The following is a 27213-nucleotide window of genomic DNA, read 5'->3' as shown; positions in this document are numbered from 1 at the left end:
TTTAATGTCATTTTTCAGAAGGATTTTGGTTTTTTATAAATGCCAACATTTTAGTTACTTATTTTGTGTATTCAATTAGGTTCTTCTACTGTGCAGATGACAAAGGAATAATGTAAGTTTAAATACATGTTTTCTGTAGTTCTAGTTGCCAGTCACCTTGGGACTGTCTTAGATCCCAAGTTGGCTAACACTTAAGCAGTGTAGTTTACTTATGCTGATTATTCTTGACTGGCAGTGATTGCAGGATTCAAACCTTACTGCAACTGTATCTGTAAGGGCATACAAACATGCATGGACATACATATTTTAAGATATTTAATATAGACATTCAAGTACAGATTGCAGTGTCTCGAAGCATTACCTAACTCATGTCAAATTGCTAAAACTAAAAATAAATCTTGCTTCTAAACCACGTCTTTACATATATGTCCTATCATTAATTTTTACTGGGGACTAATGCACAAACTTTCTGCTTGACAAAAGACAAACCAATATACTTGTATGTTGCCATAACTGAAGCCAGTGGAGTTTTTCCACAGAGGTCCAATTAAACGGAGCTCCTAGACGAGACAAATCCAAAGGCCTATCTAAAAAATATGTCCCTCACAAATATCTATTTCTTGTAAATGCAAGCTGAACAAATGGTTAAGAAAAATAGTAGAAATGTTTCGTTGGCAGGTAACATTTCCACCTTGTTCACACTTGAAAATGGTTCAATATGGAATTTTAACAAAGAACAAATTCTACCTGAACCTTCAAGAGAGTAAGAAATGGGCTACACACTTCACCTACAGAAATACTTCTATATATGTTTGTAAACATAATTAGTTTTTAGCTAGATGTGAAGAAGTTCAGTAAGATAGGTCCAAAATGTACATTATATTAAGGAAAGAGGGTGGAGAGGAAGACATGAAAATCTGTATGAAAAAAAAATCCTCAAAGGGGTCAAGGTTTACCATGAGCCAGAGCAGAGATGTCTTCTGTCTTAAATGGTTAAATATCAGCTCTTAGATTCATTGAGAAAAATAATGGTAGAAAAAATTGAAGTGGACAGGACAGTTACCTCAAAACTTTAATTGCAGCTCAAAAATATTATTAGCCAAAGATGAGCAAAAATACAGAAGAAGCCTGTTTTATGGTTGTGCTATCTTGTAATCTTTCCACACTAACCTCTTCTTCTCTCTAGAACAAGAACTCTGAAATTAAAACAACTTTAGAAGAAAACATCAAAGGCAGTATCTTCTCATGGCTGAGGCAAAAAATGGAAGTGATGGAAGGGAAGTTTTCTGAACTCAGTGGTTGGCTAGATAAACTGAAGATACGCTGGGAAAGTCAAAGACAAAATACAGATGAAGAACAACGTGGCGGCAGTCTGGATATACCAATTTCCAGGCATGACAGGCAGATATTTGTGCATAAAACTATCTAGCCTTAACTGTATCATGCTGTGAAGTATTTGTGTCTTAGCACATGCACTGACAATACTTGAACTCGTGATGAAAAAGTCAGAGACAGAAAGAGTGTGGGAAATCAACCCAGATTCCTTATCTGAAGCCCAGGGCAGGCATTCTGTGAATGGCAAGCTATTCAAAATATTCATAAAGAGAAAAACTCTCCTTTTCCGTAATCTAATGGCCAACTCATTATACAGATAATGCTAAACAAGCAAACACAAAGCAAAACCCTTTTTTGATGCGTGAAGAAGTAAAGAAGCACTTAACATTCCTCTGCTTATATTCCAGGAAGCACAAAAATCTGGGGGCAGTGTGCCAGGCATTGTATCAAGCACCTCTTACAGGATGGTGAACACCCTTAACATTCAATGACGCCAGCAAGAATCCAGGGCTCTCATTTCATTCTAGGCATAGATCCAAACTACTGCTAAAGGTAAAAAAAAAGTGCTGACAAAAAGGCTTGCAAGTAAAAAATGATGATAACTAGCCTCTTATCTTCTACATGAAAAGATACTACCTTTTCTTTAACATTTGTGAAAATGCCACTTAATCCTTGGAGCTCCCTCACACCTTCATGTTAATGTCACACCTTCATGTTAATGTTTCTTTTTTTTTAATATGAGTATTCTCAAAGCAGTAAAATATACTAGTGTAGTTAAGTCCTTACTGATGTTTCACTGGCTTAATATGTGCCTTCTACTACACTACCTGCTTTCCTACCACCTCCTTTCTCAATCCCTATATGCCTGTTACTAAGGCCTGTCACCTGAACCTGAGTGTCATTTTGACTCAAACCTCTCCCTAAGTGCTCATACCCAGAATATATCTAAAGTTGCTAATTTCCTTGCCGCCTATGATTTTTAAAGCAGTGTTTCTGAACCAGGGTGAGGGTAAGGTGCTGCCAGATCTTTTAAACGATGCCAGAAGATGAGGAGATAAACATGACTCATGCTCATCTGCCGGAGCTCCCCTCCCCCCCTAGGTGCTCTGTGTATGAAGGTAAGCATGGCAATAAATAAATTAGTTTCTGAAATGGGGTGATACTCAATTTACAAAAGTTATGGAGGGGTGCTTTAAATCAAACAAGGCGTGCCTCAAGTCTAAAAAGTTGAGAACTACTGCTCTAAGGCATGGCCTTTCTATCTGTCTCTACAGCTAGAACTCTGTTCTGGCTGAGACCTGACTACAGCTGAACAGATTCGAATAATTACCATTTGTGTGGCACATGTAACATTCTTTTAATACATCCTAGAATGAGATTTGCCTTTTTTTTATAACTGCATCATGCTGTTGATTCTTATTTAGTCTGTAATTCACTATGAACCCCACATCCTTTTCTGCTATATAGCTGCCTATGCAGTTATTCCTGATTTTCTTTATATTTGTGCATTTGATTTCTCCTTCCCAAATGTAGCTCCTTGCAACTTTTATGAATTTAAGCATGTTGGGGAAAACTATGTCTCCAGTTAATCAAGGTTACTTTAAATTTGGACTCTGCCCTCCAGAGAGCTTGCAATCCCTTCATCTCCTCTGGTGTTATCTGCACATTTAATGTGTGCTCTGTGTTCCAATGTTCGAGTCTTTAATAAAAATACTGAATGCAGACAGGGTCCAGTACAAACACCTGCGTAAACTGAAATGCCGCCTTAATGCAGTTGAAAACCTTGGTAACTACTTCTTGAGTGCGTTTTTCAAACATTTGTGTTTTTCTTCATTTCTCCAAGAGACAGTTATGGCATCGTCAAGGCATATTGTACCTAGCCTTCTGTCTTATCCACTAAGCCTAATTTCTACCAAAGAAATAAATTAGACTGGCTTGATATGATTTATCTTTGAAAAATCTGTTGGCTGTTTTTTCTTTGTGTTGTTGTCATCTCATCCTCTAATTGTTTACGAACTGGCATAAGTACTTTGTTCTTCTCTCTAGTCCTCTGTGATTTCTCCTGTCTTGTGACTTCTTGAAAATAATTGTTAATGTTTAAGACAGTGCTTTGACTAGTTCCTTAAGGGAACTACAGCAGAGCACTGAACTGGCAGTAGGGGCTGGTCTTTTGACACTCTCTGAGAGCGACTCCAATCCCTTTCCCCAGCCAGATCCACCAGTCTGCTCTCTGCTCCCCACCTTCTGCCTGATCTGCTGCTCTGCTTTTTGTGGCCATTCCAGATCTAGTACTTTAAGAAAACTTGATGCATATGCTCAGAGCCATCCTTTGGGGGTGCAAATCGGGGTGGCTGCCCTGGGCCTCGTACTTTGGGGGGCCCCTCGGACAGTGCCATACAGGCCCTGCGGACAGCACCCTTGGCACATGCCGAGGGCACAACCACTCAGCACAGCTGCTGTGCACAGCCAGCTCTACGCTCGGGCTGCTTGCCACTCCCCTCTCCCCCCGTGCTCTGGCCACTTGCCACCCCACACCCCCGCAGGGGGTGAGAGACAAACATCCCTGCAGTGGTGGTAGTTCCTCTTACAATCCTGCCATGCTTGTTCTAGTGTCATGTCCAGCAGGGGATGCTTCCCTCAGGCAACACCAGGGGCTGCTCTGGGAGAGGACAAGGATGCCCTCTCTCTCTCTTTCCAATTGTCTGCTCTTAATATTGCTCCTATTGGTCCCCAGCCAGAAAGGAGTAAACTGGGATGAGAGAATGGGGTGGAGGAAGTGGGTGGGGGGGGAGGAAGGAAATGGGGATAACGGGCAGTTTTATCAGAGCCCCACCAGCTAAAGGAAGGCTGGCAGATGGGAGGGTCTCATAGAACAGGGCATCCCCTGAAGCCCCTACTCCCTTTACTTCTTGTCACTGCAGCTTAATGCTGTTTGGAGCCCCTATCCCAAAGAATCGGGGTGAGGCTCACTAGTTGCTCCCTGGTCTCATTTGGGATCAATCTTTGCACAGAAATAAACTCCCCAACCTTACTGAAATGTTTCAAGTTATAGTTACTATGGCTGTTTTTACATGGTATGGGCAGTCTTCGACTTACAATGTTTTGAGTTACAACGTTTCGCATTTACAACGTTTATAAATTGACACCCTGTTTCAAATTTATGGTGTCAGTTTCGATGTACCAATGCTTGATCTGATGCAATGCCATGCCAGCGAACAAGTCTGTTACGTCTCCCATCTCCCTGGATAATATCTGTCCAAACTTCCTTGGACACTTTAAGAAAGCGGACAAGACTCCAGAAAAACCTGCAGCCAAGACTCCAGAGAAGACTGCAGCCAAGAACCGTTCACAAAGCTCAACCAAAAGCCCTTTTAAAAGTACAGCAAAGTCACCTCAAAGAAGTCCGTCCAAATCAATATGATTGCTATTTACAATAGAAATACATTAATGTAGCTATGTTACTCATCGATAATTGATTGAGTACAAAATACTGGGGTATTTTTGGTGAAAACAGGGTATTGAGCCTTGGTTCATGAGCCAATCCATTTATACCATTGTTTCTTATGAGAAAATTGGTTCTGAGTTACAATGTTTCAACTTAAGATGCTGTTTTCAGGAACCAATTCGGTCATAAGTCCGAGGACTGCCTGTATTTATTAATGTTAGATAAATTAATATTATCTCTAGTGCATAGCTTAAGAAGAAAGTCAGTGTAACTGGATGATGACCCAGATCCTCAAAGGTCATTAGACAGTTTCCTATATCCCAGGAGCATGTAGAGCAGGGGTGGGCAAAATATGGCCTGTGGGCTGGATCCGGCCTGTGAGGCCATTCTATCTGGCTCGTAGAGCCCCTAAAAAATTTAGAAAATTAATATTTATCTGCCCTTGGTTCCTGTCAAAAATGACAGGAGCTAAGGGCAGTAGGACCCAGGGGAAGCCTGGCAGGCTCCCACAACAGCAGGGCCCGCCCAGCCCCGACCCCCAACTGGAAGCCCCTGCCTGGGACCACATGGCTGCCGTGGCCCGAACCTCAGGTAAGGGGGAAGGGGGGGAAGGGCAGGGGAGGGCCCTGGGGAAAAGTGGTCCAGGGAAAAGCTGAGCATGGGGTGGGGGGGGAAGCAGCCTCTCTCCCACCCCATGGCTGGCACCCTGCACTGCAGGCGCTCACAGCCCACGTGGGCTGCTTGTGCCTGCTCCAGACAGCCCCACATGGGCTGCGAGCGGCTGCAGCGTGGGGTGCCAGCCACAGGGCGGGAGAGGGGCCGCTTCCCCCCTCCCTGTGCTCAGGACCACCTAGTAACCTGGTCCCACTGCCAACCTGGGCCCCGCGCCGGCTCCGGGCTCACCTGTTGGGGCTGCGCATGGCGACAGCAGTTGCAGCCCCACTGCCTGCCACACTGGGCAGTGTTTGCCACCGCTGCCTCTGCGCTGCCCAGCGCGTGAGCTCCATACAGCCAGCAGCAGCCAATACTGCCCAGCGCGGCAAGTGGTGGAGGGGGGGGAGCCTGCAGCTGTTGCTGCCGATGGGTGAGCCTGGAGCTAGCTTGGATCCCAGGCTGGCAGCAGGGCCAGGTTACAAGCTGGTGCTGAGCAGCAGGGAAAAATGGTCCCTCACTCACCCTATGGCGTGCCCCACACTGTAGCTACTTGCAGCCTGCGTGGGGCTGCCTGTGCCTGCTCCAGACAGCCCCACAGGGACTGCGAGTGCCTGCAGCAGGGAGTGCCAGCCATGAGGCAGGCAGGGGGCCGCTTTTCCCCATGCTCAGCACCAGCTTCTTCCCTTTTGGTGACCAGAGGGTCAGGGCTGTGTGCTGCCCCCTGCCTGTACTGTGGGGCTGGGAGGCACTGGGAGTGAGTAGGTGCAGGAGCCAGCGGGAGCACTGGGCCTGCACCAATGTCCTGGGGCCAGTGAGGTGGGACCCAGAGCAGGGTGGCAGGAGTGCAGGGTCCCAGCCGGTAGGGGCTCTATGGAGCCGGGCCAACTCCCCCCATCCCTGCTGGTGCAGCCCAGCCCAATTCCACAGACCCCTGCCAGCCTGTGCCCCGCTTTGGGCCCCACCAGTGCCAGCCCTGGGGCATTGATCCCAAGACATTGGGACACTGGTTCTAAGATGGTGACCAGGGGGCGGGGCACCTGTCAAGGGGCAGGGCACCTGTTAAGGGGTGGGGCTACCCATGCAGCCTTTGACAGCCTGCCAAAACTGGGTAAGCGGCCCTCTGCCGAAAATAACTGCCCGCCCCTGACATAGAAGTAAGGGCAAGAGCTTATGGGGATGGCTAGGAGGCTCTTGGTCCTGGGCATGACCTAAAACTGCACCCTGCTGGGGATGGGTGGCCTGGTGGGGCTCCTGGTGGCACGGGAGACCCCAGGAAATGCTAGGCCAGTTACCACCCCAGTGAAAGGTGGGCTGTGGTGGCCCCACACAGAGTAGGGTTGAAAGGGAGTAGGCTTGAAGGTCTGTGTGTGAGGGGGGCTGAGTAAGGCCAAACTGGGAGTAAGCCTGAAGGGCAGCACAAGGGCCAGCCCTGTGAGTAGCTGAGTGTGAGAAGACCCCAGGGCTGGGCATGGTGTAAAAGCCCTAGCGTGGGCATAGTAGGAACCCCATGTGTGGGGAGTAAGCCAAGGTATGTTTTCGGATTCATGAGGCCACAGTTGAGCCTGAGGCCACATAGTGGGGCTCAGTCAGGAAGTTAGGGGTGAGTCCTGACCCTGGTAAGTCCTCCACCGCAAGGAGGCTGACTGTGAGTCAAAAATTACAGCAAGGGAGCACAATGACTCGCTGCTCCAGGGAGGGAGGGAGAGTCCCTGTGAGACCCTGGAGCACCAGTTGTGGTGTGGGTTATGATCATCATGTGGATGCCATCTGCAAGGCATGGGTTGTGGTTTAGGGGAGGTTTTGGAGCCACAGATAATGCCCTCTGGCATCGGGGCAGGAAATGGACAGCCTCCTGCCTAATTAAGACACCAATTATTGAACAAGACATGGCAGACAAGACTAGAAGGCGCCTGCAGAGTGAAGCTGGCATGGTTACAGGGCCCTAAAGACATCGCAACTCTCTCTAAGGACCCCACCCTGTGACAGTCTCCATTCTTGGAAATTATTAAGAGGAGGTCACACTTGACTAGAATAGTTTAGACAGGGATGATCCTGCCTTAAGCAGAGGGCTGGTCAAGATGGACCCCTGAGGACCCTTCCGACCTCTGAGAATCTGAGCTGAAATACTTAGGGTTTTACACATCTTAGGAAATGGCACAGCTCTTTTAACCATCTCTGCGATACATAAGCAGCATTTCCAAAAAAATAATTGCCTTAATGTTCAGAAATGAATACATGCATCTTTTCTTAAAGTGTACATACTGTACATATAGCAAGTAATTCAGCAATTAACCTATCACTGTAGCTTCTGTACCCAGCATGCAACCATCTTCAGCATGAGTTACACAGGATATGACTGCTGCTGCACTTTTGCGTCAGTTAATGAGTCATTTCCCACCAGCAGAATTTGACAGATCTATGTCACTGAGCTGTTGTTGCAATATATGATTTTTGCATAGAGCTAAAAGAATAACTTTGATATGCTCTCCACCTCTCGGTGTAATAATGGTCTTCTGATATTTGCTTAAACTTTTAATTTAAAAATTATGGGAACTTCGAAACTGTTGTGGGCAGCAGAGTTTATTTCACGCAAATATAAAATACAGCTGATGGGGATGTTTTTAAATGGGAAGAGATGCAAAGGGGAAGAAATATTTACAAGTTTTTTCAAAGACAAAATATGACTTTTGAATCATAGATGCATAAGACTAAAAGGGAAACTGAGGGCCACCAAGTCCCACCCTCCTGTATGAATGCAGGATGCACTATTCTTATAGTCTTCTCAGCAAATACCTATCCAGACTCTTCTTCAGAATTTCCAGTGAAGGGGATTCCCTAGAAGCTTGTTCCACCATCCTCCTGTTCTGACAGGAATATTTTTCTGAAATATAATCAAAATCTGCTTTGCTTCTATAATATTCTCATAAAGCAGAGCAAGGTCTTTTATATCATACTGCATTCACAAAATGAATACTCAACATACACATTACATAGGCATACATGCCTCAGTTCAGCTATGTCTAAAATCTTAAGAATGCTCTCTTGCTTACTCTGTCCATAATAGTTCAAATATACAATCATTCTTTGCTAAAAGCACATGTATCAAACAATTCTACATTACAGTAAATGCATTCCTGTTATGCCACAGCTTATTCTCTACTAGGACAGTGAAGTGTTGAACTGTTGTTGTAGCGTCTCTTAGGAAAAGTTATAAGACAAAAAAATATATAATTTAAAAAAGACAAATCCTGAGGATTAACACACAAAATAACCTAAGGCCAGCATGAGAATAACTAGCGTATTTAACCAAGAGTCATTAACCTTGTCTAGCAAAAAGAGAAGAACCATGTAGGTAAGCTACCTTCTCTGGTAGCTTTATTCCTCTTTTTAAAAAGGGACAAAGGATTTTTGTTTTTCCATTAAAACAAAGCTGCTCGGTTTTAAACTTAGAAAAATCAGGAAAGAATTTAGGGAGGTAGTATCTTTTATTAGACAAACTGCATGACAAGCTATTGAGTAACACAGTCCTCAGTTCTATCCCAACCATACAGTTGGCCCAATAAAAGATATCACCCACAAAAATCCTTGCTTCTTACATATTTCCTGGACCATCATGGCTATACAATAACTTCAACATTACCAAAGTTTTAAAGGAATTTTAGTTAAAATCCCTCTTTTGAAATAGTTCTATTTGAATCTCATGTGTGCAAATGATATCACAAGACAGAAGTGTTGCAGCCTACACTGAACTTGAAAACATAACATAAAAACAAGTGACTTTGAAAGCTACCTTTCACGCCATGTTGTACATTGATAAAGACAAACTTAATGCAAGAAGTACCTCCCCTGCCCTTTTGCAAGTTACTTTTAAATAAGTAGGGAAGAGTTGGAATCTAACTCAGACACAGTGGTTTACACTAATTTTCTAAATGTCTTCTAATAATTTTATGTAAAAAGAAAAGAATCTAAAGGATCTAGGGGTTGGTCAACAGAAGGAATGTCCCGTGGGACAGATTCTGTTCTCAGTTACACAGTGATACACCTGGAATAACTCCAATGAAGTCAATAAATAACTGGATTAACTGCATCAGTGAGGCCATGTTCTCCTCAGTGTAAAAGAGATGTGTCTTCAATGATGTAGCGTGACCAAATCGATACAGCACTGAACTACTACTCTGGACTTAGTTTTTATTTCTGGCTCTGCTGCTAAGTGGCTTTGGGTAAGTTACTTGACCTCCCTACACCTTGATTTGTCATCTATAAAATGAAATCATTAACCTGATCAAGTATTGAACCACTTAGATGTGGGAGACGTGATTGATGTTATATATTTGGATTTTAAAAAGGCCTTTGATATGGTCTCCCATGATGCTCTAAAAAAAAAATTTGGGGATTGAGGGCTGGCAGAGTCCATCTCAGTTGAACTAAGAGGCTAAGAGGTGAACCCAGAGAGTGTTAGTGGATGGGTCTGTATTGTCTTGGCGGGAGGTGACCAGTGGTGTCCCACAGGGTTTGGTTCTTGGGCCCGTGCTGTTCAACATCTTTATCAACAATTTAGATGAGAATGTGGAAAGCACATTGGCCAAGTTTGTGGATGATACTAAGTTATGGGGGAAAAAGGTTATGGTAGGGGATAGGATGTGGATCCAAGCAGACCTGGACAAGCTGGAAAGGTGGGCGGAGAGGAACTGGATAGAGTTCAATACAGATAAATGTAGAGTGCTTCATCTGGGGAAAAGTAACCAGCCACATGCATGTAGGTTAGGAGGAGATGTCCTGGCCAGCACAATGGTTGAAAGGGACCTCAGGGTTATGGTTGATCACAGGATGAATATGAGCTGCCAGCGCAACACTATAGTCAAGAGCCAATAGCATACTAGGATGCATTAGCCAATGGCTAAGGAAGTGATACTTCCTCTCTACTCAGTACTGGTGAGAATCCAGCTGAAGTACTGTGTCCATCTTTCAAAAAAGATGTGGAGAATCCTGAAAGGTCCAGAGAAGGGCAACAAGAATGATTAAGGGCCTGGAAGACAAACCTTATGAGGATAGACTAAGGGATCTGGGACTATTCAGCCTGGTGAAGAGAAATTTCAAGAGCCGGTAGTTGGTGGCCATCTGTAAGTATGCAAAGGGTGAATATTGGGAGCTGGGAGAAGAACTGTTCACTACGGCACCCCAGGGGAGGACAAAGAGCAATGGCCATAAACTGTTAGAGGATAGCTTCAGGTTGGATGCAAGGAATAACTTCTTTACAGCAAGGGTGACCAAAATCTGGAATAGACTTCCCAAGGAAGTGGTACAGTCCCCAACCTTGGAAGTCTTCCTTGAGGACACTGGACAAACACCTTGCTGGGATCATTTGATCTCAGCAGTATTACTGCCCAGAGCAGGGGGGGGTTGGACTCAATGGATCTTTTGACGTCCCTTCCAGCCCTTAATTTCTATGATTCTACAACGATAAGGCTATTTAGATCCTTTAGAAAGCACTATATAAGAACTAGGTATTGTTAACATGATAGCTATGCTGCTGTAAAATCCTCCCAAAGACAAAACACTGAACCATGAGGTAGTTCACACTTTTACTCTATTGAAGCTAACCTTGTCTAGTTTACCTAGCAGTGGGCATGTCTACACATGCACTAATGCACCGTAGTTACTAAGCATTAAGTTTAGCATCCATAATAACAGGTACTAAACTCAATGTGCAGTAACCAGCACTACTGCACAGTAGTGCTGGCGCACGGTGTTTTAGTGATGCTAATGTACAGTAGACTAATTCTACCTTGCATTAGGATGGTTTTTGCCTTAACATGCAGTAGAATAGTGTACTGTGTCTCGTGTAGACATGCCCAGTAAGGAAACCTTGACCCCCTAAGAGGTTTTACTGCAGGACACCTAATGCTCATCTTAGTGTTTTTTAAAGAAAGTATTTTTTTCAAATGACTACATAGCCTGAGGATATAATCTGGCTCTGTATTATATAGTATAAGTGTACTTAGACACAGCTCTTGTACTACTAGTGTCAACATGTTGCTTCTCTTCAATGATCACCTGTATTCTCCTTTATTTTACAAATGCTTTTGACGCCCGCAGGACTGCATCGCATTTAGACTTTTTATTCTCGCTTGCATGACGCCCACTCTTCCCTCAATTCAGCAGACAACATAATCTTGCATATTAAGCCTAGGACTGGGAACCAGACACTTCTGAATTCTAATTGACTTACTCAGCAGCTTTAAACTCTTCTGTATGAGTTTCTTTCCCACCAGCACCTACAACACTATTTAAAAACTTTTATGTTGCTATGTCAAACATTGACAACTTCATATTTTAATTTCCTAATTTACTTGATAATTCAAGATTGATCAGACATCTAGAAGTATGGAAACAAATGATTATTTGTAAGTCTAAAGATCACTTAATGTTACAGAGAAGACATAAGAATCCCTTCTTGGGGTTTGCTATTTTCTCTACAATATGAAATTGTAAAAGGCAATAACAAGTCCTTGTAAACCTGTATAATCCTGAATGGAGTTGCTTTGAATGGCATCTTAATAAAACAGATTTAAAATTCTTAATATTAAACAGACTCCATTTTAAGAGGAATAAATGTTCTATGTAGCAACACCCACTTAACACAGTAAACAACTGTTTGACATAGGCTCTACTGACTTGAAGAGAAATGTTTGGCTGTTTGAAAATTTCAGAGCCTGATTCTCCATGGTCTTCAAATATCCTGCAGTCTTTTACCCAGTGTAAAATAGTGTTAACTAAGAGCTGCACAAAGGTGAAAATGACTGTGGGAAGTGCTGAGCCTGTATCCAACCCTACAATACAACCTACAGGCTCCAAGACTGGTTTAGCATGGAAAAAATGAAAACTGAAAGTCATATTACAATAAGATCAGCAGTGCTATTATAGCTTACGATCAGTCAGTCAGAGTCATAACAAAAGCGTGTAATGAAAGGTCATACTCTCTTGTTCTGTCCAGGAAATGATGGGGATGTGATACAAGCTAAATTGCAAGGTAACTGGAACTAGAAATTAAGAATAGGCCTCCTGGCTTGTATTATAATTAGGGTGGCCATCAGAGAGGACAGTCCAGTTGTCCTCTGTCCTCTATCTATATGAAACCCAACGCCTTTATGTCCTCTACTAGCCAACTGCCCTTCAAGAATGACAGCGGCAGGAAGGGAGAGGAATGGAGTGCCACCACCTAATGCCCTATGCTGCCCCTGTTCTGCCTCTTGAAGGAACCGGCACTGCTGGCCTCAGCTCCCCCACACTGTCTGGTCCTCGGCATGGCTTCGCAATCACAGCAGTGGTCCCACGCTTGGAGCACTCTGATTGGCTGTTTCCATCAGCCAATCAGAGTGCAAATAAAGCCTTACAGACAGACAGACTTAGGCTTTTATATTACAATTTGTATCTTGAAGAGAAAAACAGAGGACATAAAGGCATTGGGTTTTGTATCAACAGAGGACAGAGTAGCAGAAAACCGGAATATCCTCTATTACATTTTTTCACAAATGTAACTACCTAAATATCATAGGTACTTCTATGGGCAACATTACAATACCATCTGACCCCTTCACTATACCTCAGTAGAGCAGGTAAGTGGTTGCTGTTTCCATTTTCCAGATAAGGAACCAGGGCACAGGAAAACAAAAGCCTAGTCTCCTTTAGAAAAGTTATACTGGTGTAACTCTTTTTTTTTTCTTGGGGGATCTGATCTCTTTTTATCAATATTGTTATAAGCCCTAGAGTAAGTGCAGTTACACCAGGATAAGGATGCCTTGCACTGCTTTAGCTTATTTTGTTTCCTATACCAGAAAAGGCTTCGCTAGTACAGTACAGGAATAAGAATAGGAATAATTGCATTTGCACTGATGAGAGGCTTATTGGTATGGTTAAAGTAGAAAAATCTATTATCATAGCCAAGTCCTCCACTGCTGCCCAAGTTTACATAGTAAGTCTCTGTCAGCAAGTAACTGAACCTGGGTTCCCAGCTTCAAAGTTTTGCCCTAACCACTGGTTTGTCTTTTCCTCCAGGCTTTTTCAACCTTTAGTATTACCATACACAAAATTTAGAGAGTTCTGAATAAACCAGTTAATCAGGTTTCTTTTACAGGGTCCCTCTGAAAGCAATCCTACCAGTTCTCAAGCTATAGAGGGAGACTTCCAATAGGTGTAGAGTAGACAGTAGTAAGTGAAAATGTATTGGATATTGTAAGTAAATTTATGTACCTTGGCTCCCTGTCACTTGAGGCTAAAGTGAATACCCATATTAGCAAAGCAGCAGGCATCACAGGTATAGATGGAAGTGACAATTTTCACCTGATCTGGCCACAGAAAGCAGTGTATAGCTGTGACCAAATGTAAGTGCCTAGCTGCAAACAGCTTTAAAAATGTCCGATCAGGTGAAAATTTGACCCCTCATTGCGTGAGGTATCAGATAAAGACATTTCAAAATGTAGCATCTTTTGTAACTTGTGTCTGCAGAGCTACCAGACTGTTGCTGTTTTCAGAATGGGAGGAGGAAAGGGGAAGAGAGGTTCAGTCTGGGGGGTTTTCAGCAACCCCCCCCCCCCATGTGTGGCAGGTGTATTGGAGCCCTCCCAGGTGGGGAGGGGGCCTCCAATTCACCCACCCCATGCTCCAGCACCATATGGGGAGCCCCAAGAACAAGGTCCCTCCGCTGCCATTCCCCCTTCCTATTCTGAAAACAGCACAGAGAGCCCTGGCCATTGCTATGGGAACCTAGCTGCAGGCTTCCCCCTGGAACCAACAGTGAACTTCTATTTGGTCTGGGGTAACTGTAACTCAAAATGCTTTGCAAATATCCTTCTGAGTTACAGCTAGGAGCTGCACTTCTGTCTGCACCCCATAAGCATGCTGAGCAAGCAAGTGTGGAACAACAACAAACTGTTACAACAAAAGTCAAAGTATATCATGCTTGCATCATCAACATCCTTTTGTACAGCAGTGCATCCTTGACTACAACTCCACTCAAGAAATGCACCTCAACAGCTTCCACTTAGGTTGCTGTCACCACATGCTAGGAATTTCTTGGCAGGACAAAGTTGCACAGGCCAGATCTTGGAATGTGCTACCATTCCAAGCATCCATTCTCTTCTCAGTCTATGTCAACTTCAATGGCTGATCATATGTGGAGAATGGACAATGCCATGTACCCAAGGATCATTTGCATGGATAACTCTTTACAGGAAGAATATCATGTAGGAGTCCTTGTCTCTGCTTCAAAGATGTTTACAAAAGATACATGAAGGCAATGAACACTGAGCCAAGTGACTGCGAGAAGACTGAAGAGGATCAGTGTACCTGGAAACAGTCTATTAAGCATGGAATGAAGGCTTTTAAGGAAAGAAGAGAACAGAGAATACACAGAGAAGACGAAACCTTAGGAACAACCCCGAACTACATTCAGGACTGTTAGATATGAACTTCACAAGTATGAAAAGAACCGTCATTCAAAAACCAGGCTCTGCAGCCATGCTTGCAGATGCTTAGCGAGCTGATGCCTCACTCGGCACAAAACTATTGTCTCATGAGACATACAGATGCCTATTATTAGACAAGATTTGCAATTCTAATATAAAGAAAAGCATACAATGAAGAAAACATTTCAGGCTTTATGTACGATGTAAAGGGTCATGCCCCCTAGCTTGAAAAAGCCTTTGAAAGTCACGTTCAGAGAAAACCCCAATTGTATATGCCTTCTGGTTCTGAATACGCTTCTCAGACTATATCTGCACCACAATCTAGAGGTGTGATTGCTACAGGCACATCTAGCAAGCTTGCACACTAGTAGCATAGCCATGGTAAGGGCTCTGGTGCAGGTTTGGTGCCCACGTATCACCCAAAGCTTTTGGCAGGCTTGCACTGCTCATACCACTGAAGCTTTGCTGCAGTTGGTACCTGAGCTAGATAGATCACTTTTGCCTACATGTGCTGCAATTGCAATTCCGGGAATAGACATACCCCAAATATGAATCAATGCAATATTGTCTTAGCTTCTCCAATAGCTAAGAAATAATATGCCCATTCATTTCAAAGGAACCTGAACTCTACAGTAATGGCAATTTGTCGATGCTAATTATTTCAGTGAGGGTTCAGTTTAAGCTTATACCTGCGCTTGAAATTTGCAGGTTTTCTGTGTTAAGTGATCCACAAAAAGTGTTGCATAGGCCAGGACTGCGTACAACATTGTTACCCAGCTGCACAACACAATGTTTGAACTGGTCAGACATCCAATGGTGCTTGCTCTGTTACGGTGCAGAGCAAACCTTGTGCATTGTAGATTTCCTTCCCAGTGGTATTTCTAAGACTGGTTCTAAGACTGGACAATCCTAATGTTGAAGCTGAGGGCTGAGAGTCATCTCTTGTTATGGCATCAGCTTACTATGGTTTGCACAACCTTCCTGAGAGCAAAGTAAAGAACTTTCTGCATGGAAGTGGGCACTTTTGGAGATGATTCTTGTCCTTTAATAATAACATACTTACTTGTATGCAGTGTGAGCAATGCATTCTTCTCATACTTAGTTTAAGGACAACTTGGGGACTATGCATATGTTTCTGCATAAGGCATTTATCAAGATTGCAGTGTCTGTTGTTTTGCATGTGTACTGATGGAAAGATTTAGTCATAGCTGATATCAGATTTGATTCCTGCTCTTATGTGTTCTTCGTAACAAAGTATTTGTTTTCATGCAACTGTCATGTGAATTTTATAACAGTGATGTTGCGTGTACTGAGACTTAAAATCACAAACGTGAAGATATGATCAGTATTTTTCAAAACAATACCTATGAATATACCATGCTGAAAACTGTAAGTATTTAATCATAATTTTTACTGACAGCAGACTTATGAGCCCATGTACTTAATGAAGGCCTCTCTACCATCTTCAGCAGCTGCATCAGTGATGTTCTAACCATCTTCCTTTCATTCTCTTCTTCATGCAGGTGCTATAAAGAAAGTAAAAAGATGTTACTGATAAAAGTTGTAGTCTCCATGCAACAGTGATTAAATATTACTTCCTCTCTCTCCTCCTGATTTTGAAATTCCATACCCAGGGCATTTGCCCAGGAGTTGCATAAACACCCTTCTATCCTTGTGACTCAGCCACATTCCTTATATTTGGACCTGTGAAGTGAGGGAATGGCTAGAGAGGGAAGTTCTAAGGCCTGGTGGCTAGCTAGACAGTAAAGCAGAAGCAAGCTAGTAATAGTTTATGTATAACTGCAGGCTGTTCACATCCTCTGAAGGATCTGGAAACTTGACTTTCTGTCTTTTCTTTTTCTATACGTACTAAAAGAATAGAAATGTTTTTCTTCAAAGAGCTTCTTGTTTAATGTGGGTGCTACCACCTTTTATTGTGCTGAGGGCTAGACAAGGAAGTCACTGTGCAGATAAGAAAGACCTATAAGCATTATGGTAGATGGTATGGGTGGCACACCATGAGCCTGTTCACAGTTTGCATACTTGCATAGTTGTAGAAGCAAAGCACAGAGATTTTATAAAGTCTCCATAATACAGCTGTTGTTTTGAGCAGGGAGGTTGTTATAGGTGGAGGCAGAGAGTAGGTGGATCAATATGGCTGTGTTTCTACAGTACACAAACACCTCTGAGAAAGTTGCACTGTAATGTATCATTCTGTACTTACTGGACTTGGTTCCCTCTACAACTTTAGTTCTTCAGCTGTAGTTCAGGCAGATTGTCTGGCTGTGGTTCAGAGTGCTCTTGGTTCTCTGTGATTATGTGTGCTTTGGAAGTTCACCAGGTTAAGGAGAGGCTGGCCTTGATGATTAGTCAAGGAGTCCACACAGCATGCAGTTGGTGAGTGGTGGTATTTCAAGCAAATTCCAGCTCTTCATTAGCTCACTGTGGCAGGGCACTGCAGGTGCCTGCCACTTTAAGGACCTGAAGCTAGCAGCCATCAGGTGCCTGATGAGGGCAGCCATTTTGGATCCAGGGCTGCCCATATAAACAGGGCATTTTGCTGCTGGAAGGCCAGACAACAGCATTGCCTGGCTGCAGGGCTGCTAGTAACACCCTGGCGGTAAGGGCAGGAGCTGTAGGGGATGGTCAGGAGGCTCCTGGTCCTGGGCATGACCTAAAACTGCACCCTGCCAGGAGTGGGTGGCCTGATGGGGCTCTCAGTGGCACAGGAGCCCCCAGGAAATGCCAGGCCAGTTACCACCCTGGTGAAAGGTGGGTCAGGGTGTCTTAACCCCAGCTCCCACCTTCAGGTGGGTTAGGACATTGGAGGTAGAGGAGGCCAGGCATGGCTATGGCCACCTGAGCCCACCCGAGGAGGATGTCGGAGTAGTACCATGACCGACTGCTCCGGGGGGGGAGTGAGAGTCCCCTGTTAGACCCTGGAGCACCAGTCGTGGTGCGAGTCACCCCATCTCCTCACATCCAGGGGGACCCGGAGAGAGTGTAGGGCTAGTGAGGCTGAGGGTAGAGTGTCCCCTCGCCTGGTCCATGCTGGGGCCAGGACCAAGAAGGTCAAAAGGGCCAGGTGTCCAGCATGAGGGGCACCCAGAGTTGTGGGCCTGGGACTCTGCCTGGCCTTGGAGGTGAGGCCAGAGCCTGTGTACGGCCGAAGGTCCTGAGTGGGGACAACGCCTGAGGGGGAGCCAGCTACAAGGAGCTCGGCAGTCCAAATGAAGGCGGCGTAAACCGCTTGAGCGGAGGGATCAAAGGAGGGTCCTGCCAGGAGAAGTCTGGAGCCGAGGGGGGAGGTGGTGTGACTGATAACATCTGGATGCCATCTGTGAGGCTTGGGCCGCGGTGAAGGGGTGGTACGGAGCTGTGGACACCCCCCCCCAATATCGGGGTGCAAAGAAAAACAGACAGCCTCCCGCCTTATTTAACAACTCATTAACTTTCCAACAAGGCGTAGTGGGTGAGACAGGCGGGCAGCATCCCCAGAGGCAGGTGGGAGGCCAGTGATGGCTAGCCTGAGTGAAACCCACTTTGTCACACATACCATGCTAGCTGCAGTGTTCCTATTGCAGCTAGTATTTCTAAAGGCCAGATTAAGTGTCTTTGCCTTATTGTACTGTTGAACAGTGGCCTGTCTGTGCCCTCTATGCTGCAGCTTCTGTGATATTTGTTTGTAGATTTATGCCAGGGGACTATGGTGTTCAGTTTGGCCACCAAGAGGCAGTCCACGGGGCATGGTGAAATATAAGGCCAGACTCTAATAATGATCCTACAAGCTGGAACAGCAAGACAGCACCTGGTTGCATGTCAACTTTTAAATATCTGTGAAGGATGGACACTGGAGTACAGAGATTACTTAGAAGTCAGCAAGGGTGGCAGATCAGTGGGAGGATCTGGTAGATGCCCTATGATTACTTCAGGTTGGACATGCATCTGAATTTACTTTCCTGTGAGTAAACTCGTCCCATGGTTAAATAAACCTGATTCTAAGATGGGTGTAACAGTATATGTCAGAGGTAGACAACATTTTTTGGCCAGAGTGCTGAAAAAACCACAATATCCATCTTGGAAAGTGCCAAAGTGCCAACATGCTGGAGCAGCTGTTTGCAGCCTCGCAGCTGCAGATGGCTCACAGAGCCCGGTCTGCTTGCAGCAGGGCTTGCAGACTCCCAGCTGCCTGCTGGGAGCAGCCTGGGCTCTGTGGCTGGCAGCAGCTTCTTAGAGCCCGGGCTGGTGGTTGTGCACTGAGCAAAATGGCCTTGCATGCCATGCTTGGTACATGTGCTGGGGGGTTGCTGACCCCTCGTATATGTTAATAAGAGAGATGTTTCACCGCAATCCTGGGTGAGGATGTACAGCACTTTAACACAAAATTCAAATTAATTGGTTACAGAAGCTAAGTTTGAACAAGCCCTAAGTGGCTCGTCACTGTTGTTGGGAGTATCTGCAAATAGGATACACTTCCTATCTGGCATTTTTAAATGTGCTTGTGCCATATAGTCTTGGAGTAGAGACCTCTCGGGGCACTTGCGCACAACCAAGGAGGCTGCTCTGATATGCTTTAATTGCAGTGCATCGGAGCAGGCTCAATTAATTGAGTCTGCTGGACCAGGGAAAGTACCACGCTCCAGCAGATTCCAGTCTCATGTGTATCAGCATCCCCAAGCTGAAAAATTACGGCGGGGCGCTTTGAAATAAAGCTCATAGAATGAGTTTAGTTCAAAGTGCCCTGCCACCATTTTTGAGCTTGGGAATGCTAATATACTTGACGCTCCAAGCGTTTTTAGTTAATTTTAAATTGACACAGCTTCCCCACCCCCGCCCCCCACCTGGAGCACGTCTACAAATGCCCTCAGATTCTCAGGGCCTGATTTTTTTTTTCTGAGATGCTAAGCACTTTTATTGACTTCAAGAGGAGTATTAAACACTTCAAAAATCAGGCACTAATGTCTGGGCCTGCCCTTCCACTGCATATCCTTATACCAGGAACTCCAAGAAACGCCGCCATACAAATCCTAGTACTTACACAGGACAAAAACAGTGGAAAAAAGCAACTGTCAAGGGCCATCCTGCCCTGCCTGTAATTGTCCTTCGAAGTGGGAAAAGAAGCAAGCCACCACCCAAATAACCTTCCTTGTGAAGGAGAGAGATTTTTCTTAGGGCATAAGTCAATGATTATGTGAAAAGTGGTTTAAGTTTGATTTGCTTACACTAAAGCCAGTTCTTCCTCATGCTTAAAAAATATGCCTGTAATATTTATCTATTTTAATACTGAAAACAAAATAAGAAAACAATCGACCAGACATCTGTTCCTTCAAGCAGTGCATGCACCCTTTGAAAGAAGAGCTGAGCAAAGTTTTGTTGAAAATGTTCACTAAAAATTAGAAAATGCTGGCTAATTCTATTTTTTTTAACAATATTGCTACTACACTGGCTTGTCTCCCCTGTTCCCTTGACTGTCGTCTTGAATCCTCTGCATGGACACACACTCTTTGTTGCATTTGTGTAATAGTGACTGCAAAGACTCGCATGCGTGCTTAATTTTATGCATCATAACTCATTGACTTCAATGAGAGTATTCACAGCAAGTAGAGGTAAGCATGTACAGGATCAGCTCTTTAGACTGTAAGCTCTTTCAAGGCAGGAACCATCCCTGTTTATGGTTCAGTGATGTGTCTAGTACAGTTCTGAATTCTATTAGATAGTATTGTGAGAGCAGAAATAGGGCTAATATGCAGATTTTTTTCTTAAACAACGTATCAACATCTAAAGAACAATAAATTGTGTTGTTCTAATGCCACCTTCTCCTGATCAATTATGGTTATGGTCCCCAGGCAACATAGCATACAATGAGATAAAAGAAAACAATTTCATTTTTTGAATATTGCAAGGAATTGGTGTCGAGGCTGAATTTTTTTTATCAAATGGGGAACAAAACACTGTACTTATCTGGAATAATATGCACTTTCCCACCATTTCAGGATATTCTTGACAGGAATAACCTGTGAATCCACTTTAACCACTACAAAGAGGCTGCAACCCTATAAAACATGCCTGAGAGAGGACAACTGCAAAGCTCTCAAACAAGTTCACCAAGTGCAAAACCTAGAACAACTCACAGCTCAGCAACAAATGTTTTTTTTGTGGGGTTTTTTGTTTTTTTTTTTAATTTTTTGTTCCTAAAAATTGAGGCTGGATGCAGTGGCTTCAACACAACTTTCTCAAGATCTGGCTTCTCCACTTACCTACTGCGTGACAGCATTGTACACCTAGAGGTAGAAAAAAGACCCTCATGCACCCTTCAGTCAAGATATATGCCCTCACCCCCCTGGTTAGGCCATTCAATAGGAAATATGAAAGAGGGGTGTAGGTCTGGAATTTCACCCCTCTTGGAGTTAGGTGGCCATTCCTATCTATGCTATTCCTTAAGGTAGCTACTACTTTCTATAGGTTTCTACTAATGTAGGATTCACAGTCTGAACCCCCACTTATGCTTAATTGTTTAATGACATGACCTTATTAAGTTATAATGTAAAACCACGGATTTGGGTGTCTATTTAGAGATGTAGGATCTGTTTTTGGCCTTGTCTCCACTAGACAAAATGGTCCAAGTGTATATGAACCTTTCCATAGTTGCTAAGTGCCTACAGCTCACAACTATAACATCCACGATCAGCAACTATTTTTTAAATATTTTGTCCTCCGTCTTTGTGTCTCTGATTTTCGAGCGTGGGGGACTGAGCAGTATGCACCTGTCCTCTGCCACCCCTCCCCTCTGCTACATCCCACTGCACAGCCTTCCCACCTGCTCTCTCATGCCTATATTCATCCTCACTGTAGAGGACACTGGGAACAGTGACAAGGGTAAGTGTAGGCTGTTTGGGTGCTCCAGGAGCTAGATGTCTGCAGCCTGCAGCAAGGAGATAAGTCGTAAGCTCCATGCACAGTGGCAAAAGGTTGGCAGATAATAGGGTTACCATACATCTGGGTATTCCCAGACATGTCCTCTTTTTGGGTCCTCTCATTTCTGTCCAGGCAGTTTTTTTTTTTAATTTCAGCAAATGTCCAGGATTTTGCTCTGTTCAGCATCAAAGTTTTTCCCAGCACTTCCTGGCTTGCACTAGCAAGGAGTTGCTTGGGGCTGGGGAGAAGGCAATTGGAGGGAGGGGGCATCATATGCATGTGGCCAGCATACAGCCAGGCAAGGGGCTGGGAGCAGCCCCAGCAGTTCCATGCAGATAAGTGTATGGAGGGCAGGGGTTGGAGGACCAGGGCTTGGGGACTGTCTAGGGGAAGCTGTCTGGGCACTGAGGCTGCAGCAGGGCGGGGAAGGTGCCTGCCCCTCCAGTGGAGGAAGGGGGCAGCAGGGATCTGCGGGGCTGGGCGGGGCTAATGGCACTGGGGCCAGTGCCTGTGTTCGCAGGGGCAGGGCAGCCAGGAGATGCTAAAGGGCTGGGGGGGGAGGGGGCTGTGAGTCAGGAGTAAGGGGCACCAGCAGGGTTGGGGGGCTATGGCTGGCGAGTGAGGGACACTGAGGATGTGGGGGACTGTGGGTTGGGAATGTGGGGCATAGGCAGGGCCAGGGGGCTGTGGGTCAGGAGTGAGGGGTGTCAGCAAGGGGAGGGGCTGTGAGTTTGGGGTGAGGGGCACCACATGGTCTGGGGGCCAGGGTACTGTGGGTCAGGAGTGAGGGGCAGCAGAGCTGGAGGGGCTGTGACTTGGGAGTGAGGGGCAGTGGCAGGGCACGGGTATGTCACTGCTCCCCCCACAATCAAATTACAGCCCACCATGTCCTCTTTTTTGAAACTGGAGATATGGCAAACAATACAGGCAAAGTAGTTTAAAGGGGAGCTCAATGTTTAGAGTCCTAGCCTAGAAGTCCCTGCTTAGTCACACACTTACTTTATGAGAAGCCATATGATCGCTCTCTGCCTCAGTTCCTCTTCTGCAAAAATGGCGATAACAGCATGTTCTTTCCTCACAAGTATATTGTGAAGATAAATGCATTAAAAATGATAATGAGCAGCAAGTACCTTAGTAGTATTAGAATTCCAATAAATCCTTCTTGTCCAGCAGTTACAGGTGCAGAACCACAACAATTCCCCTTCAGGAACTTCAGTTTTGTTTTCAGGTCATTTTGTTTGATTTTTTGACGAGGGCCCCCATCCTGAGATGTATTATATGCATTCACTCACTTGAGGCTTCATGGGTTTCAGCAGTGCCCCTTGCAGGCTACAGGTTACCTATGTTACAGGATCTGAGACTAAATCTGTAATTACTGTAAAATGTGTAAAAAGCTCAACCTCTTCCCTTCATGTCTGTATTCTAAATAAGAGTTAAAGAATGAACGCTCCCTCTAGCTTGCTTCCTGTAAAGCTCATCAGTGTACATTTACAAAGAAACAAAAGGAAGGTCAATGAAGAGTGATCATTTAAAAATAGAAGTGTAGGTTTCACCACAATTTCTCCAGGGTCACAAAACAGCTGGCAGCACAAAACAGCAAAAAGGGCAACATTAATGAGAGTTCAGCAGCAGTACCAACAAGGGCTCTGCTCGCCCTCACTTCTGTAATACAGTATTAGCACTCAGACCAACTAGCTTATGTTTTCACAGTAAATGAACAACTGGATTAGTAAAACAGTACTGATTAGCATAAGAGAAGTTCCGTGTTGATTTTAGTGGGGATTTTAGATCAGTTTCCATTCCATTCCATTCTCAGGCCATATCTCCTACCCTCAGTTAAAATTCTACCTAGAAAAGTGCAGATTTAATTACAACAATTGCATGTGCAGTACTCCTGTTCAGTGAAGGACACCAGGATTATGTCCCTTTCTAGTGAAAGATGTTGTCATTTGGTCATAATCCATTTTTTACTTTTTGACAAGGAAAACAGTTTTTCTGATTTTCACCCCCCCGAATTCTTAAAAGCAGCTAAAGTGGTTCTTGAAAGGCCTTCTAGCCAGACTGGACACTGTGATGTAGGACATACCAAATGAGACTACAAGGTTTCATGATCTTGTGGAAGATTAATTTTATACCCACTAAAAAATCACCAGAAAGGCCGATCCTGTTCTACCCATTTTGCTGTTGCCTTCTCACATTGACAGGCTTGTACTGAGCAAGGTGGTCAGCAGAGCTAACAGGTTCCTTTATGATTATGCCATAACAACAGAGACTCCAATTTTCATGTGCAGTTGTAATTATGAAATACCCTCAGGAAGCAGAATAAGAACGGCCACTTACTGGATCAGAGCATAAGCCCCTCTTGCCCAGTCTCCTGTGCCATGCAGTGGCAGGGAGCAGATGCTGAAAGTGAGAGTGAACAGGCCTGAAAAGGTTTTTCTTTTCTACTGCTCCTCTCTCACTTGCAGCCTCCACCATGTAAGGTCTAGGGGATGTTCTGATTCAGAGGCCCTGACTCCCATGCTCAGCAACAGAGATGCCCCTTTCCCCAGGCTATATCTGAGCCTTTTTTTTTTTTTTTAAATCTAGCTAACCCAGCCGGAGGCAAGGAGCCCCACACGCCAACAAGACGCAGCGTGAGAGAGACCTTGCTTTGGGTTCGTTTGAAAGGGGCTCCCTCCTTCGTTGCTCGCCTAGCTCCCAGCTCTGCTATCCTGAGAGAGGAAACCTTCGCCCTTTAGTACAGCTTTTCCCTCGCCAACCGCGGTCTTGAGTCCAAGCTCGGGCCTGGCCTCTCAGTCTCTCCTCCCAGGAGGCTCCTCCATACCTTGCCGCCCCTCCGGGCGTCACCGCGCTGGGGGTGGGCTCAGGCTCTCCTTCCCCCCGAGGGCCATGTGGAGGGCGCTCCCCGAGTCGAGCCGCGGGCGAGGGGCCGGGGCTGCGGGCACTGGCCTGGGGCAGCCGGGGTCGCGAGGAAACTTTGTGTCCCCCGCCCCGGGCCGCAGCCGCCCGCACAGCGCCCACAGCCGGGGGTCTCTTACCTCAGCGCGGCCGCGGCCGCTCCCGCAGCGATGCTCCCGCAGGCCGGGCCCTACCCCCGCCCCCCGCACGGCTCCGCCTCGCCGGCACCGCCCCCCAAGGGCATCCCCGGCCTTCACCGCCCTCGCGCCGGCTGCGGCCCCGGGTCGCGGGGGCCACAAAGTTTGCTGGCGACCCCGGGCCGTGCGCGCTCGTGCCCCGCCGGCAGCCGCGGGCCCCTCGCCCAGCCACGGCCTGGACGGTGCGCCAGGCTTTGCCTGCGGGAGGTGACCCACCTTGGGGCGAGGTGCTGTTTGGACGGGGTTGCAAACTGCCGCGATTCACAGCCATGGCTGAGAGCTCCGCTGGTTAAACTTTAGCCTCGCGTAGTCTTTGAAAGAAAAAAAAAACGAAGAGCCAAGAGCTCTGTGGCTGCCGGCCCACTGCCGGTGCGTGCATACCTGATCCCCGGCGCAGCTGGAGGGGCGGCGGGGACGATCACCCACCGGCGTGCGGGGCCTCCTGCCAGGAGCCACCGAGAGGCCCGGCCCGGCCCGGCCCGCGACGGGGCGAGATCTAACCTGCCTCGCCTCGCGTCGCCTCGTCTCGTCTCGCCTGCGGCTTGAGGAGCTGGGTCACAAGCAGCAGCCCCTGCCACTGAATGGATGGATGCCACAGGGAAAGCATGTGGGTAGTGACAACGGTGATGAGGCTGACAATAACAACCACAACAGCAGTAATAGGAGTAATAATAGCATAAATACCAGCAACAACAATGACAGCAATCATAATAATAGTAACAATAGTAATGAAAATAGCAGCAGCAATAACAATAGCAATAATAATAACGGCAATAGTAATAATAATAGCAGCAATAATAATAGTAACAATAGTAACGACAATAATAACAATAGCAAATAGCATAAATAATAGTGATATTAGTGATACTATTAATGGCTAGCAGTAATAACATCAATAGGAATAATAACAACAATAACCATAGTAATAGTAATACTAATTAGTATAATATAATAATAATTATAACAATAGTCATTGCAACAACAATAATAACAATAGTAATGGTGGTAGTAGTAGTTCCTGAGTTGTTCGTAGGGTGGGACAAATCAAAGCTGGGTCCCTTTTTTTTTTTTTGGTTTATGCAAACTGAAGTGCAATGAGTGAAAAAATTACTCTGACTGGGTATTGTGGTATGGGTGAAACTATCTTCTGAGTACTGTGGTATGGGTCAAACATCTTAAACCCAGGCACATCATGTTTGATCCAGCTACAAGCTGTTCACATATATTTGCCAGGGTACCAAACTCTTATAGTAGTCGTGATGTCCCCTAGTGATATATATATATAGTCAATGTGAATATAATTTCTAGCTAGCCATTTAAACCATCTTGCCATTTAAGCCAGGGCAGAGCTAATGGACACAGTGTTTATAAGATGCTGGTCCTAGCCTACAGCTCATGTGCACTATATCATGCCTAATGTCCTTGCTGTTGTTAGAGCTAAAATGTCTACAGTGATGGTAAGAAAGTTTCTCAAGTCTTTTTATAGACAAGGCCTCAGGTTAACCCCTCATGATCTCTCACTTCTCATTTAAAAGGAAGGAGGGAAGATAAATCCTTAACAATGCATTCTTCCTTCCAACTGATCACTCAGCATAAGTGTTAAAAATCATAGACAAAGACTTTAAAACAATCAAATTACAATTCTGTCTCCTCACTTCAGTTGCTCAAGCTTTAGATCTAATTTAACTGGTGCTAGCCTCATCATTAAAGTCTTCTAGCATTCTCAAAAGCTGAATTTCTAATATGAAAAAGTCAGAACTGCCCTTTCCCACCATATTTGCAACAGAAATCTTTCTCTTGCACGTGCGTGCACACACACACACAGTGCCTTTTAACAGTTTTTTTTCTGAGCAGGGGAAACAATGACAGTAATTTTTGCTTTGATAAAAGTTAATATTTCTTAGGTTTTAATCAGAGAGAAGCTTGATCATTTGCCAAGACAGTCTGACACTTAAGGCAGCTTGAGCCTTACAATCTATTAGACTTATCACCAACAAATCTTCCCAGTCACTAAACTAATCAACACAGTCAATGTCCCTTTTATTTCCCTTGGGTATGCTTCTGGCTATGGAGAAACTTCTGGCTATGGAGAAACACTATTTATCTTAAACAAACTATTTGTTCAGAGTTGACATGAGGAATATAGGTAAAACAAGGTTTATTAGTTCAAACAGGTTCAAAACCTGTGTGGGGACCCAAACACAATCCTTATCTTATCCCTTATGCAAGTGCTCTTCAGCCACTCCCTCCAAAATACAATTACCTTTAGGCAAATAACAGCTCGAATTAGGGCATTTCTTAT

The 27213-nt window shown here is 45.0% G+C and overlaps 1 protein-coding gene across 7 annotated transcripts in view; it reads right to left on the bottom strand.

The window, feature by feature from the left end:
* ATP10D (ATPase phospholipid transporting 10D (putative)) overlaps window positions 1-25529 on the bottom strand; it is an 86772-nt gene extending 61243 nt beyond the window's left edge. The window contains exons 1-2 of one of the 7 annotated variants that reach the window (XM_019481192.2): window positions 25128-25264; window positions 16317-16424 (exon numbers count right to left, since the gene is read on the bottom strand). The gene's annotated coding sequence lies outside the window, so the exon portion shown is untranslated. The other 6 variants (XM_019481193.2, XM_019481195.2, XM_019481194.2 and 3 more) reach the window with 6 other exon arrangements.
* Window positions 25530-27213: the final 1684 nt, after the last annotated feature.

Source organism: Alligator mississippiensis, chromosome 2, assembly GCF_030867095.1.
Source record: "Alligator mississippiensis isolate rAllMis1 chromosome 2, rAllMis1, whole genome shotgun sequence".
Taxonomy (NCBI): Eukaryota; Metazoa; Chordata; order Crocodylia; family Alligatoridae; genus Alligator; species Alligator mississippiensis.
The sequence above is the reverse complement of the archived record's forward strand: the minus strand, read 5'-3'. Positions and strand labels throughout refer to the sequence as shown.